The sequence below is a fragment of the Erinaceus europaeus genome, chromosome 13 (genome assembly GCF_950295315.1).
Source record: "Erinaceus europaeus chromosome 13, mEriEur2.1, whole genome shotgun sequence".
Classification (NCBI taxonomy): Eukaryota; Metazoa; Chordata; class Mammalia; order Eulipotyphla; family Erinaceidae; genus Erinaceus; species Erinaceus europaeus.
Genome location: NC_080174.1, coordinates 78012919 through 78028370, shown reverse-complemented (window position 1 = coordinate 78028370; position 15452 = coordinate 78012919).

Below are 15452 nucleotides of genomic sequence, written 5' to 3'. Positions count from 1 at the left end.
ATAAATGGCCCAGCATCCACCTTCTCTGTTTCAGAATACACAGATTAAACTGATGTGAAAGAAAAAGGTCTTAGGATTACAGTTCACAGAGTAAAACTTCACTGCAGTAGAAATAATAATAATAATAATAAAATTTTATCTAGTTACATAGAACTGGCTAAATTCAGTGAGACTAACTGATTCAAACTAAACACATTCTCTGGTGCATGAACAAAGAGGCCAATATTTTTGTGATGGAGGAAAGATATCTTAAATTCACATAATGCATACCCTGTGAGGAACTCAGCTCACAAGTACTTGGACTGTTACATAATTGACACTTCCTGTAAGGATGACGACAGGGGCCAATAACAGGAGAAAGACTCCATGATAGTTTATCTGGTGGTTCTGTGACACCAACATAACTCTCTGGGGCTTTTGCCCCCCCCTTTTCTTGCTCTTTTTTTTTATTGTTGTAATTATTATTGTTGTTATTGATGTTGTCATTTGGATAGGACAGAGAAAAATGGAGAGAGGAGGGGAAGGCAGAGAGGGGGAGAGCAAGTAGACACCTGCAAACCTGCTTCCACAGCTTGTGAAGAGACCCGCCTGCCGGTAGGGAGCCAGGACCTCAAACTGGGATCCTTAGGCCAGTCCCCTCGCTTTGCACCACGTGAGCTTAATCTACTGCGCTACCGCCTGACTCCCTTTCCACCATTTTATTTCACCCCTTTCAATCCATGTGCACTCAAGATTGCTTCGGTCATTCCTGAGATGGTCGGTAAACACAAACATCAGCGGCAATGCAGGGATGTCTTCTTAATTTTCCCCCTTCTTCTTCTTCTAGCGTTTGCCCTTCTTCCGTAGCCAGTCAACAGCGTCAGGTTGAAAGCTGTCAGGAGCTGCTTGTTGCTGGCTTTGAAAGTGACTGAGATCCATGTGGATTCAGTCGGCTAGGAAGGATCCTCAGTTTCCCCAATGAATGGGTACTCACGGGATGCACCACGAGAAGGTCGATCCAATGCATCCCAATTTTCCCCCTAATTTTATTAGCAAGGGGACTTCGCAACTTCACCCCAGTAGACTTATCCTTGAGTCCCATTGCTCAGCAGCAGGTAACGTGCCTGTATTCAAACTTATCCCTGGAAAGGGAATGAGACCACCCTGGCTTACCTTTGAGGTTTCTTTTTAATAAGTACATGGTAGACTAAACACTGAGTAAAATGTTTTTAAATAAAGTCAAATCTCTGATAGCAAAAATTAAAAAATTCGTGAAAGAGGTAGTTACTGGATAGCACCTACTTTACTGAAAATATTTCTGATATTTCTCCTTGATACAAGGTAGGATTGTACTTTTTTTTTTTTTTGCCTCCAGGGCTATCACTGGGTCTTGGTACCTGCACTGCAAATCCACTCCTCCTGGAGGCCATTTTTAGCATTTTTTGTTGTTGCTGGATAGGACAGAGAGAAATGGAGAGAGGAGGGGAAGACAGAGAGGAAGAAAAAGATGGACACCCGCAGACTTGCTTCACTGCTTGTGGAGTGACCCCCCTGCAGGTGTGTGTGTGGGGGGTCAAACCAGAATCCTTGTGTGGGTCCTTGCACTTCGCACTATGTGCACTTAACCTGGGCACTACCGCCTGGACCCCAGATTGTACTTCTTTACTGACTACCTCCTATAAATTGGGTGAGAGGACTTGTTACTTGTGTCAGAGAAAGGTAAGTAGTGGTGACATATCATGTGCAAGCAGAAACTGAAGAATAAATGTGATTCCCTCATTTCCTTTTCCCTGCTTTGGAAACTGTGCAAGCACAGAGATAAAGTCTTTCAACTAGGGACCCTAAATGATAGTAATTTTTTAACACAAATAAACATTTGTGATTTTATTTTTTGATCTGAAAATCATAAAAAACGATCATGATACAGACCAGAGTTCCTTCCCACCTCAAGCACAATGAGCAAGAATAAAACCTTTGTTTTGTTTTAAGGGTTACTTGTTATTATAGTATTACTTGACCTATTCTAACTATTTTAGCAGGGACCAACAGTATCTTCCACCAATATAATGAAAACTAGCCCCTATACCAGAAAGATAGCACAGTGCTTGTACACAGAACTTGCATGTGAGAGGTCCCAGGTTCAATGTAGCCAAAGTCTCAGGGTGCTTTGGTCAGAAGACAGTAAATAAAAAATGAAATGAAATAAAAATCCTTCCATACAATAGACATAATAGGTACCACTGACTAAATGTCTACTATGTAGTAGGCACTGTGCCAAGAATTAAAAGGAAAACATTTGCACAACATTTTTCATGTGAAAAAAAAAATGCAGCCTTAGTTCTTATTCAAGTTCATGAAATAAGTGACTGGTGGGACTCAAGCTGAGTCCAAGAGCTTACTTTGCATGCATAGGATGTTACTTCTGAGCAGCATGGTCATGTGAATTTATTTCAGTTGAGCCTTGCAACCCCAGGCTTTCTATCAGTTTTTCACATGAAGAAACTGAGGATGAAAACTAACCTGTCAAACCTCACAGAGATGGGAATACACTGGAGTTTCTGGCCTTTCCACCGTTCCTAGATACTGTTCTAATCATGAGAACTCATGATAGTTGAAGTTAAAGGAGGCTGCATTAGGTAGTATGAGCTAGGCGCTTCAGAGTTGAGTGCCTCGGAGTTAAATACTAGCTCTGTGGCTTGCAGCTGGGGAGCATGGAACAAACCTTTTCATATTTGCTTTTCTTTCTTTCCTTCTTTCTTTCTTTCTTTCTTTCTTTCTTTCTTTCTTTCTTTCTTTCTTTCTTTTTCTCTTCTTTTTCTTCCAGGGTTATTGTTGGGGCTTGGGGCCTGCACTACAAGTCCACTGCTCCTGTGGCCATTTTTTCTCATTTTTTTTTAATAGGACAAAGAGAAATTGAGAGAGGAGGGGGAGATAGAGAGGGAGAGAGACATCTTCAGATCTGCTTCTCTGCTTCTGAAGTGACTGACTCCCCTGCAGGTGGGAGTCAAGTGCTCGAACCGAGATCCTTGTGCAGGTTCTTGCACTTCATACTATGTGTGCTTTAACCCAGTGTGCCGCAGTTTGACCCTTGCCCTTTCATATTTCAAAGTCAAGATTCTTCCCTTTATAAAGACAAGACAAACCATAGCTACCTTGGAAGGTATATATGATACCCCAGCATCATATTTATAAATATAACATGGAGTAATATAAGTATCTTGTTTTCACTGTAGACTTGTTCATTTAAGAAACGACAATGAGTCCCCCCTTTCCAGTGAGTTTGAAAACACACAACACACACACACACACACACACACACACAAACCATGATAGTTGAAATGAAAATAGTTCCTATTAAGATTCAACAAGGTCTCAGAGGACCTACTTCTTGATCATATAAGTGCTGGCAGGTCTTCTCTGTAGGCTAGAGAAAAGTTTTGTTTCCCCAGCTGCACTCACAGGGGAATTCTGTGCAAGCAAGGCATTGGGAACCTGTTTGGCTTGGCTCAGAGGTCTGTCAGCACATTCAGGAAGTGAACTCAGAAAGAGGCAGGGTTTCAAACAGAGCCAGCTGCACACAAATGCCCAGGCAGGGAAATGTCTTATCCAAGCAGGGTGCCTGTTAGCCTGGGTTGCCCTGGGTACTGCCAAAGAAACCTCTGAGAATGGCTTTGTGCCAGAAAAGGAAGAACCAATCACTGTACCCAGGCGAGGGCCATGGCTTTCACCACAAAGTCCACAGAAGGGTTACTCACGGGTCGTCTCATCCAGTCCCCTGCCATGGTCATTGACTAAGTCTGGGCTCCCAGAGCCTGCTAGATAGGAGGATTAAAGTATATCTTCCTGGAAACTTGAAGTCAAGTTGTGAGAAAGAAGGAGAGAAGAAAAGAATAGTGAAATGAAGGAATACTTTAGAAGTGTTGGGAGATAATAAAAAGAAACAGTTCAAGTGCTTAGGAAAATCTGGAATCCTGAGAAGGAACTTTTTTTTTTTAATTTAATAATGATCTACAAGACCATAGGATAAGGGGTACAATTCCACACAATTCCCACCACCAGAGTTCCACTTCCCATCCCCCTCCTTTGAAAACTTTCCTATTCTTTATCTCTCTGGGAGTATGGACTCAGGATCATTATGAAGTGCAGAAGGTGGAAGCCTGGCTTCTGTAATTACTTTTCTGCTGGATATGGGCATTGGCAGGTCGATCCATACTCCCAGCCTGTTTCCTATCTTTCCATGGTAGGGTAAGGCTCTGGAGAGGTGGGACTCCAGGACACATTGGTGAGGTTGTCTGCCCAGGGAAGTCAGGTTGGTGTCATGGTAGCACCTGCAACTTGGTGCCTGAAAAAGCATTAAGATGTAAAGCAGAACAAATTGTTTAATAATCAGGAACCTAAAGGCAAGAATATAGTAGATGAAATTTGGAGTCTCCATTTTGGAAAAAGCTAATAGGTCTATTTTAGGAATATTCCAAGGGGCCATGACTTTACTAATTTTTGCCCGAGTCCAACAGCTAACATGCAGATGGACTAAAGGTATTGTCTGGGGAAATGGTGTCAGAGTTGAGGATAGAACTAGAAAACTGGATCAGGGATAAGAGTAGCTCCCAAATCTGGGAAAAGTATATAAATATCATGAACTGTAGAGAAAGAACATTCTACCTCTCCCTAACTATGTTCCCATGTTGAAATAGTTGCTAAAATGTAAATTCTAACCCTAATTTCAACATTCCCCTAGCTATGGAATAGAAATAATAATACCTATGCACATAGGATAATTTTAAGAATTAATTAAGTTAATGTAGTGTAAAGGGACTTAGCTCAATAATAGCATAAAAAATGCATCAGTCAAAAATTCTGATAACTGCCAAGAGAACAAAAAACTCAAACGCATCTTAAGAAAAAGGAAGATAAAGTATTGAAAGACATAGTTAAAAAACAAAAAGCCAGTCCAGCTAGCTCTAGGCCTGGTTATGCACAAGACATAGGTGGTTTCACCAGGATTTGATCTCTCTCCATCACTCAGCGTGCAGTGGGAAGGTTTAGCTTCATCCCGAGTCTCCACGTGACAGTGTCCAGCAGCTGACTTTACTCATAGGAGTGAGTGAGAAGGCTACAGCAGTTCCTCATAGCCTCCCAAGATAGCATTTCATTGATTTGATTGGGTCTCACATTCATCTCTGAACCAATCACAGTGGGTAAGAGATGTAGCATGAGAAATATACTGATTGGTTTAGGTGTAGGTGACATGCCTCTCTTTAAAACCACAGATGCGGTTGCTTATGGGCTCACACTGGAATTTCTGAGGTGCTCTGGAGTGTGAGCAATTTTCTAGCTGGAAGTTCTTCAAAGGAAAATTAGTAGGAGTATATATTGAAAGGCAAAGAGAAAATTTTAGCCTCTAGAGTGGTTAGTGTTGTTATTATTACCCAACATAGTGTAGAGGGACATCTACTGCCTTCAACAATCGAGTTGAAATTTAAAATTCACTCTTTCATCTCTTCTGATGAGTCAGGGGCTCCAGGTATAAATCATGAAGAACATAATTAATCTCTAAAGGGAAAACACCCAGGAGTTTCTATTAAACATATGTAAAATACTCTGTAAAAATATCAGTATTAGTTGGTGTTGTGTGACACTGATTATTAAAAAAAAAAAAAAAAAAAAGCCAAAAATCCATTCATCTAGGCCAATGAAAATAAAAAGATGAAAATTTGACAGGTAAGACTTTGCTGCTTCCGGGCCAGGTGGTGGCACACGTGGTTGAGCACACATGTTACAATGTGCAAGGACCAGGTTCTAGCCCCCAGACTTCACATGCAGGGGGAAGGTAAAGCAGTGCTGCAAGTGTCTCTCTATCTCACTCCCTATTGATTTCTGGCTGTCTCTATCGAATAAATAAATAGGTAATGCAAAATAAATTTAAAGAAAGAAAACAAACAAAAAGACTTTGCTGCTTCCTGTTGGTGCTTCTCTCTCTCCTTGTTTACTAAACTATATCAGTCCCACAATTCAACTGCTGTGGTAACAATGCAAACGAGAATGAAATAGACCGGTACTATGACTAAATTCTGAGGAATGTCTAATGTTTAATGAAATGTTCCCCCCCCTCTTTCTCTTTCTCTCTCTCTTTCTCTCTCTCTTAAAATAAAAGATCTTTACACTCAGGATACAGGAGGTGAAAAATAAAATTTTCTAGAATGCATTATAAACATTAAAAAAAATTTAAAAAAGAATGATCAGGTACAGGACTTACATGAGCCCTAACTTCCATATGCCAGAGCAATACCCTGACTCTTCTCTTTCAAAATAAATGAATTCATTCATTCATTTTAAAAGAAGTAAATGATGAATTAAGTATTGCAACTAGAAATGCCAAAAATGGTGACTGGCGGGTTGGAGAGACAGTATAATGGCTATGCAAAAATGCTTTCAAGCCTGAGGTTCTGAGATCCCAGGTTCAATTCCTAACACCATCATAAACCAGACCTGAGCAAGGCTTTCATCAGTCTGTCTGCCTGTTATCTATCTATATATCGTCTATCTTTATCTCTGTTATCTCTCTCATTAAAATAAATGAAATGTTTTAATTTAAAAAAAGAAAGTTGGTCAGTACCTGCTATGTGTCTTAAGACATGTCTAGGAGTTAATAAAGTCGTCAATTCATATCCTAAATATTTCTTCCGGAGGATATTTATATTGGATGGTAGGATTGGATTGAATTGGATTGGACTGGATTAGACTGGATTGGATTGGACTGGATTAGACTGGATGAATGTCACTCTCTAAGAAGACAATGTTATGCTGTTCATTCAGACCATATTTAACCAATGCCCCCTCTGTGTCAGAAAACCCCTATGCACTGAAGGGGAGAAGCTATGTATGCCACCAGTCCTACTCTCAAAAGCTGGTGGTATTCAATATATTATTTGACATGACAGAGGTAAATGCAATGTACTTTGGGAACAATACCCCACTTAATGGAGTTCAGCAGTGACTTCATAGAGAAGTTACTTTGAAACTGTATTTCAAAGAGAGATCAGTGGGAGTTTGACAGAAAAATGGGATAATGGTGTTCCAGACAAAGGGGACATTAGAAACTAAGGTAAGTAGGACTCAAGAACCATCAGTGAAGAGTCAACTTTTCATGGGTAGAATGGATAAAGCCCTTACTTACCATCAATCAAGGAAAAGAGACAAATTGTTAAAGAGATAGATGATCACAACAACTTTCTGAAGCTCAACACTTTGTAGCCAAAGTGCATAGGCAGTACTGCTGTAGACACTGGGAAGGAACTACCAGAGTGTTCTATGGAAGGATAGGGTGTTGGGGTGGGGTTGGGGATTTGACTCAGTCTGGTCATTAGAGAGATGTCCCCTAAGGAAGCAACCTATAATCTGAGATCTGAAGGAGTTAGTGGGATGGGTTGGAAGAGCATTCCTGTCAGGCAAGTGGTGTGTGTGTTGGAAGTAGTGAAAAGACCAGTGTATAATTAGAGCATACACTTACCTCTGAGAGGGGGACTGGAAGAAAAAGGAGGCCATGGGGCAGGTGAATACAGATGGTGTGTGATTGAATGCAACACATCAGAATACAGTGCCCAAACCTACAGGTCTTCAACAATCTGGAGGCTCGAGATGATGAGGAGAAAAGGGAATCCAGGCCGTTACATCCTGAGGGTCTCAGCAGTGACTCCCAGCTCCAAAAGACTGGTCATGACATTGACTGTTGATGAAGCTTCTGTGATGTGCCCAAACCTTATTTCAATGTCACAACAGCCTTATTAGCTATCCCACACTAGGTGAGGAAGCCAAGTCTCAAAGTGGTTGCAAAAAATGAGTGTGGCCCCCACAACTGTAAGAGGCAAGCACATGGTTAGACTCTAGAGTTGGACTCTTGACTACTCCATCAAACTACCTCTGAGGAGAAGCAAAATCATTAGGAATCCTGTCTGAATCTGATGGTTTGTGTTGAGTAATGGCTCACCTGGTAGAGCACACATGTGTGAGGACCCAGGTTCAAGTCCACCCCCCACCTACAGGGAGAAGCATCACAAGGGCACTAGGGCAGTGTCGCAAGTATCTCTTTCTCCTTCTCAGTGCTATCTTTTGCTCCCTTTCTCTTTCTCATTCTGTCTCTTACCCTCTTTTAAAGAGAAAGAGGGGGAAATTTGGCCATGTGGTATAATAGAAGCATGCAGACACTGAGCCACAGCAATAATCCTGATGGCAAAATAAATTTCAGTAGCTCAGAATGTCACCCCCCCCCCATGAGGTACTTTCACATGTAGTAGGTTTACAACAAATGTTAATCCTTTTCCTTAATGTGGAAGGTATAAGGGAAGCCCCTGGGAGTTCTTCTATTTTCTTTCTCACCTGTATCTGGGCTTTCTCCACCCCACCCCACCCCGTTGTTTTGAATTCCATTTCAGATTTTAAAAATGATGATGATGGTGATGAGGACGATGATGATGAAAAAATACTCTCAGTCAAACCATTTGGATTTAAAACAGACAGGCAGAAACCTGGAAGGAGTCAGGATTCTTCCTAATGTATCAAATACTGCAGCCTGTGCCAATCTGAAAAGCTTTGCTCCATCTTGTAAAGAGAACAGGCTGTATTTTGAAAATGGATGACTAAGGCTTACTGTTGCAACTTGTCCCACAGTCTGGAGGCCAGACCTGGTTTTGATCTGTCAGGTCTAGGTCTCCAAGCGTGGATTATTCCTCTGCACAGACTCAGAGAGACTTCATGATCCCCAGGAACAGAACTGGGATAGCATCCCTTTGAAGACTTCCTTGGTGGGTGTTTATTGGGATTTGGTGACCATTGTGGAATCACAGTAATTAGCTAAAAAGTAATGTTTCTCATTACACTGGCAAATTATCCCTTCTGTTTGCTCGGATGTGCCCAGTCTCTGATCTCTATCTAATAAGAAAAGAAATGTTTTTAGAAGAAAGAGACAAAAATGAGGGAATGTCAGTTGTCAGGGTGGCAAAAGAGAGAAGAGAATGATTTTCTTTAAAGTAAGATAAAATATTTGTTATATACTTCCTTTACTAATTAGTCTCCCTCTAGTACATGGGGAGAGGGAGACTACTAACGAGGCATAGGAAGCATCCAATTAATCATGGAATACAAAACCTGGATCTGTTAAGGGGCTCCTTTAGACCCGGAAACTGCCGGTAGGTGGCGCCAAAGGGTAAATGCAGTGCTATCTCTTGCAGAGTGTCAAGGGTAAGGAGGAAAATAAGATTCCACATTCTGCTGTATCTAAAGTACAGTTTGTGTCTGTCAAACATGCAGTTTTTACTCAACAGGAATGCATAGATGCTGGAAATGTTCTTACTTCACCAGTCAGAGCCAGAAAGTGACGGTGTGTGTGTGTGTGTGTGTGTGTGTGTGTGTGTATGTGTGTGATTTCAAAATGAAGCATAAAACTCCACAGGTAGGGTGCCTTGAGAAGCAAATCCAAATTCCCAAATAGCCGATGCTGTGTCTAAACTAAGAAGGCGATTGTCTCAGAGAACTTCTTGGATAAGACTGTAAAAGCTTATGTTGCTGGAATAAACCCATCTACCTTAATAGTGCTTGGTATACTGGGAAAACTTTGAAGGTCTAGGTATGTACAAAATGAGGCAGGTTAGATAGCATAACGGCTATGCAAACAACTTCCATACCTGAGGCTCTGAGACCCCAGGTTCAATCCCCAGTACCACCATAAACCAGAGTTTAAACAGTATATCTCTATCTCCCCCCTTCTCTCTTTCAATAAAACAATAAAATAATGAAATAGTAAAATATACACATAAATACATTTGTCCATAATTTAGCTAAAATCTTATTGTGTGGCCTTGTACTATTTAATTCCCTTTTTTGGAGAGAGAAAGAGAAAGAGAGAGAAAGAGAGAGAGAGAAAGAGAAAGAGAGGGAACCAGAGCACTGTTCAGCTCTGGTTTATGATGATGATGCAGAGTACTGAACCTGGGATTTTGGAACCTCAAGTATGAAAGTATTTTTATGTAACCACTACGCTATTTCCCCCATTGGTCTCTTTCCTTCATTGAGCAACAGCCTGCTTATCTCTGCAATTGATGTAAGAGCTGTGAGTGGGAAAAGAATATCTAAATTTTAGAAAGGCTGGACACAATATTGAGTATTTAGTAAACATCAAAAAAAACCCACCTCTGCCAATATTAACACTAAAATTAATTCATGTGTGTGCTGGGGCCATTCCATGTGGAAAAAAACAACCTCCTTAATTATTCACTATTGTGTCTTATGCACACTGATTCTCCATGAACATTATTTTTCATCTCATATATTTACACAGGTCATTAAATTGGACATTCCCTTAAAAAGCTATATTGTACAATTTTCCTTGAATTCCTAGCATCTATCAGGGTCACCAGAATTGAACATCTGTGTAATGTATGCATCGTTCTTGTTATTCCAAAACACCGAGCTGAATGGTTCAGCTATGATATAATGGTCACATCTCACTTTTTTTTTTTCAAGTTTAAAAAAATAAACAGAAAATACTACAAGTCCAGTGATGAAAATTGGCTTTGAGTTTTTGTTTTAGCCAAGAACCAAGTAAAAGCCAGATGCTGAAAAGCCATTTTCAGTGCTTGCCAACTCAACCAAATAAGATAAAATAAATAAATACCAAGACAGGATTACACAGTAGATGAAGCGCTATGATCTTAATGATATAACTTAAGACCTGAACATATAGAATCCTAGCCTATGCCATTCAAAGAGAACATAATGCAGGGGTGTGAAGAAGAATGACCAGAATGGAAGCAGATGACAAGAACCCATTGATATCAGTGATAATAGTGGCAGCCAATACTAAGGAGGAGGTGGAAACCATAGAGCTGGAATATTGTGAGTCAGATAATCTTGGTTACTTAAAATACTCCCTTTGGAGAAACTTACTAGCTTCTGAAAGGCTTCATGTCTTTACCTATAAAATGGAGTGTACTAGCCAGGGTGTGTTAATCAAATGCCGAAGTGAAACTCTGAAATCCTAGCAACATAATAAACAAAAACTAATTTCTCAGTTGTTTAAGTGGGTCAGTCATGTTTCTTCTTCATCCAGTAATTTAGAGATACTATTTTCTTTTGTCTTGTGACACCACCATCCTATCACATGACTATCAGTTTTTCTGTGGCAGAGAAAAGCACACAGGCTCTTGAGTGTCTTCGTGAATAAGTGATGTATTTTATTTCTGCTCAGATCACACTGGCAACATTGCCCAAACTAAATGCAAGGAAAACCAATAAATATGGAGAAACAAATAGATTATTTAGGGATCTCCCAGGATATCCACCCATGGGGACATCAAAATTAAATGGTACAGTATAAATAAGGATGACAAATAGCTGTGGCTATTAAAAGTTACAGACTTATTTCCACTGTTGCAAAAGACATCTAAAGAGGACTGGAATGACAGCTACATAGTTTCATAAGCTCCTTCTATGGTTCTGTTCCCATAGTTTGCATATTTACAGCTTCAGGATGCCTTCCAGCTATGAAATCCACCTCCTAGCCAAGTAGAAGTGTTGTATGCTTTACATTGGGTTGTTCTAGCTCTCCCCCACCAAGAAAATTGGATCAGTCCTGCTAATTTCGCGGCCCACTTGGCCCCGCCCCAAAGAACCCCAAGAGGGTTCCAGAGTTCCAGAGTTGGAGAGTTGGAGAGTTGCAGAGTTAGAGAGTGCTTGGTGCCGCCGCGGGGGAAAGAGGCAGCAGAGTTCTGTTTGGTGATTAGTTTGGGTTAGTTTATGAATCGTTGTTCCTGAATAAAGAAATACAGCTTCCCTGCCCAGCCGTATGTCTCTGGTCGTCTCTGTTACCCGCCTGTGAAGCTAGCCCGGCCAGCTGGAGTATCCGAATTTTAACAACATAGAAGGAAAAAAAGATCATGGAAATAAAAGACTTCCTACTGGGTTTAAAGACTTTTTTCCAGATATTTACTTATTTATGTATTTATGAAAGTGAATTAAAGCATCACTCTGGCACATTCAATGCTGGGGATTGAACTCAGGACCTCATATTTGCAAGTTCAACACTCCATCCAGGACACCACCTCCTGGGACACCTACTTTAAAATCTTTATATATATCGAGACTATGGTTAGATTTTTACTACCTAGAATACAGTAGAGAATGAGACAAGCAATGCTTTTTTGAGAAATCTCCCTGTGGGGGTCAAGTGGTGACGCATCTAGTTAAGCTCACATAGTACTAAGCACAAGGGCCCATACAAGAATCTGGGTTCAAGCCCCCTACACACACACCTCTCCCCACATGCAGGGGGGATGCTTCACAAGCAGTGAAGCAGGTCTGCATCTTTCCCTTTCAGTTTCCCTCTCCCCTCTCAACTTCTTTGTCTTATCCAATAAAATGGAAAAAATGGCCACCAGGAGAAGTGAATTTGTAGTGTCAGCACAGAGTCCCAGCGATAACCCTGGAGGGGAAAATAAATAAATAAATAAATAAATCTACATGACACGTTAGCATCTTACATCCTTATAATAGTATCTTCTAGGTAATTTCTCAATTTCTCATCCTTTTCTCTGGACTTCCTCTGGTATTCTCCACTTTGTTGATCTCAGCCATAGAGACAAAAGCAGCCCTGTTAGCCACTAAAGCCTAGATATGAGAGAGATTACTTAATTTGAAGTCCCACTCATAGGAGACATAGAATTTTCACATCCCATTTTAGTGGTGACTCAGAAATAGTACAGGGCTAAGCCCATGGGTGGAGACATTTATGGTGTCTCCTGGATAATGTTGGAGAAGAAACAGAGTTGACAAGTAAAGAGATCAACTTGAAACATTCCAAATCTTTAAGTAGAAAGATGGATAACTATTAATGTCAATTAGAATATCTTGACTGCAAGCAATAGAAATGACTGTATCTTAAGTAGAGGCTTACTGGAAGAAAATGGGGGCTCATAAACAATATTTAAAAAACAAACTAGTGGGAGCCGGGTGGTAGTTCAGTGGGTTAAGCGCACGCGGCAAAAAAACAAACGAGTGCATATACACATATAGATGTGCAAAGTTGTATTCCTGTTATTTTATAGTATTGCAAATCAATGATAAATCAACAAAAGTGGGTGGGTTTTTTGCCAAAAACAATGGAAATGTTAAATGCTTTAGAAGGAACCAAGTTCAGAACATGAGAAAAAAAACTTTGGGGGGGGTCAAGCAGTCGCGCAGCAGTTAAGCTCCCATGACTCGAAGCTCAATGACTGGCTCAAGGATCCTGGTTTGAGCCCCTGGCTCCCCATCTGCAGGGAGGTTGCTTCACAAGTGGTGAAGCAGGTCTGCAGGTGTCTTTCTCTCCCCCTCTCTGTCTTCCCTTCCTCTCTCCATTTCTCTCTGTCCTATCTAACAACAATGACAGCAATAACAATAACACCAACAAGGATAAACAATAAGGGCAACAAAAGGGAAAAATGGCCTCCAGGAGCAGTGCAGGCATCAAGCCCCAGCAATAACCCTGGAGGCAAAAAAAAACTTTTCTGAAATCCATGTGTCTGTCAAAGACAATGGACCTCAATAATATGTCTATATTTTTTCCTTCTTAGTCAAGACACAAGTTCCTAAGAAAGAGGGGTTTACATTTTAAACCCCCCTTCCACCTGCAGCCCAATTGACAATTTCTATTAAATTAACAAGTAAAAAAAAGCTGGTAGTTCCTGAAAGCAAAAGAAAGACATTATTATCAGAATGGAGACTGGAACTTACACAAAAAAATACCACATCTCTTCCACCCCAAAGCTGTGGCATCAAGTACATTTTACGGGAGTCTATAGAATTTTTTTTTCTGGGAAAACTTACAATTGTGAGGAGCTAGACAATGGCCCAATCTCCAATATTTGTGAAAATTATATGCCCATGTTGGGAACTTGGAGTGAGACAGACAGAAATAATCACTAGAGATTATTTAGCAATGCAAAACAGAAAATATTTTATTTTTGTATTATCTAGGTATTTAATCTACATTGTTGTAATTATTTTTTAGATATTATTTATTTGTGTATGTATTGGATAAAAACAAAAAGAAACGGAGAGGGTAGAGAAGAGAGAGAGAAACTTGTAGCACTGCTTCACCACTGATGAACTTCAACCCTGCAGGAGCAGGTCCTTGACATGGTAACATTTACACTCAACCTGGTGTGCCATTGCACGGCCCCTCATTTTTGTAATAATTTTTAAAAATTAATAGTGTATTCACTTTTTATTAGCGATTGAATAATGATTGACAAGATTGTGGGCATAATGGAGGTACATTTACATACAATTCAATTCTCACTATCAGAGTTCCATATCCCTTCCCCTCCCCCCTTAGAAGTTTCCTTATCCCTCTGGGAGTATGGACCCAGGATCATTATAGGGTGCAGAAGGCGGAAGGTCTGGCTTCTGTAATTGTTTCTCTGTTGGACATGGGTGTTGTCAGGTCAATCTATGGCCCCGGCCTATTTCTATCTTTCTCTAGTATGTAGTGCTCTGGAGAGGTGAGGTTCTAGGACACATTGGTGAGGTCGTCTGCTCAGGGAAGTCAGGTTGGCATCATGGTAGCATCTACAACTTGCTAGATGAATAGCATTAAGATATAAAGCAGAACAAATTGTTTAATAATCAGGAACCTAAAGGTAAGAATAGAGCAGATGAAATTTGGGGGTCTTCATGTTGGAAGAAGATAGAAGTCTATTTTAGCTATATTCCAAGAGACCCATGACTTTACTAATTTTTGCCTGAGTCTGACAACTAGCATGCAGGTGAGCTAGGAGTATTGTTTGGGAAGATGGTGTCAGTTGAGAAAAGGACTAGAAAGGTAGATCAGATGAAAGAGTAGCTGTCTTGTCCTATTGCCAACTCTGACATCATCTTCCTAGACAATACTTTCAGCCCACTGGCATGTTAGATTCCCTGGGCAGACAACCTCACCAATGAGTCCAGGACCCCCACCTCCCAAGAGCCCTACCCCACTAGGGAAAGGTAGAGACAGGCTAGAGGTATGGATTGACCTGTCAATGTCCATGTCCAGTGGAGAAACTATTACAGAAGCTAGACCTCCACCTTCTGCTCCCCACAAAGATCTTTGGTTCATATTCCAGAAGGATAAAGAATAGAGAAGCTTCCAATGGAGGGAATGGGATACAGAACTCTGTTGGTGAGAATTGTGCCCCTCTTATCCCACAATCTTGTCAATTTGATGTAATCCCATTGGTTTATTCTTGCTTTAGCCTTCTTTGTAATTGGATTCATTTCATTGAAGATGTCTTTAAAAATTATGCGGAAAGGAGTTCTACCAATATTTTCCTCTAAGTATTTGATAGCTTCTAGTCTAACATCCAAGTACTTGATCCACTTGGAATTTACCATTATTAAATCACTAATAAAAAAGTTTAAAAAAAGAAGAAGATCCCAAATATGGGAAAAGTTATAAACAT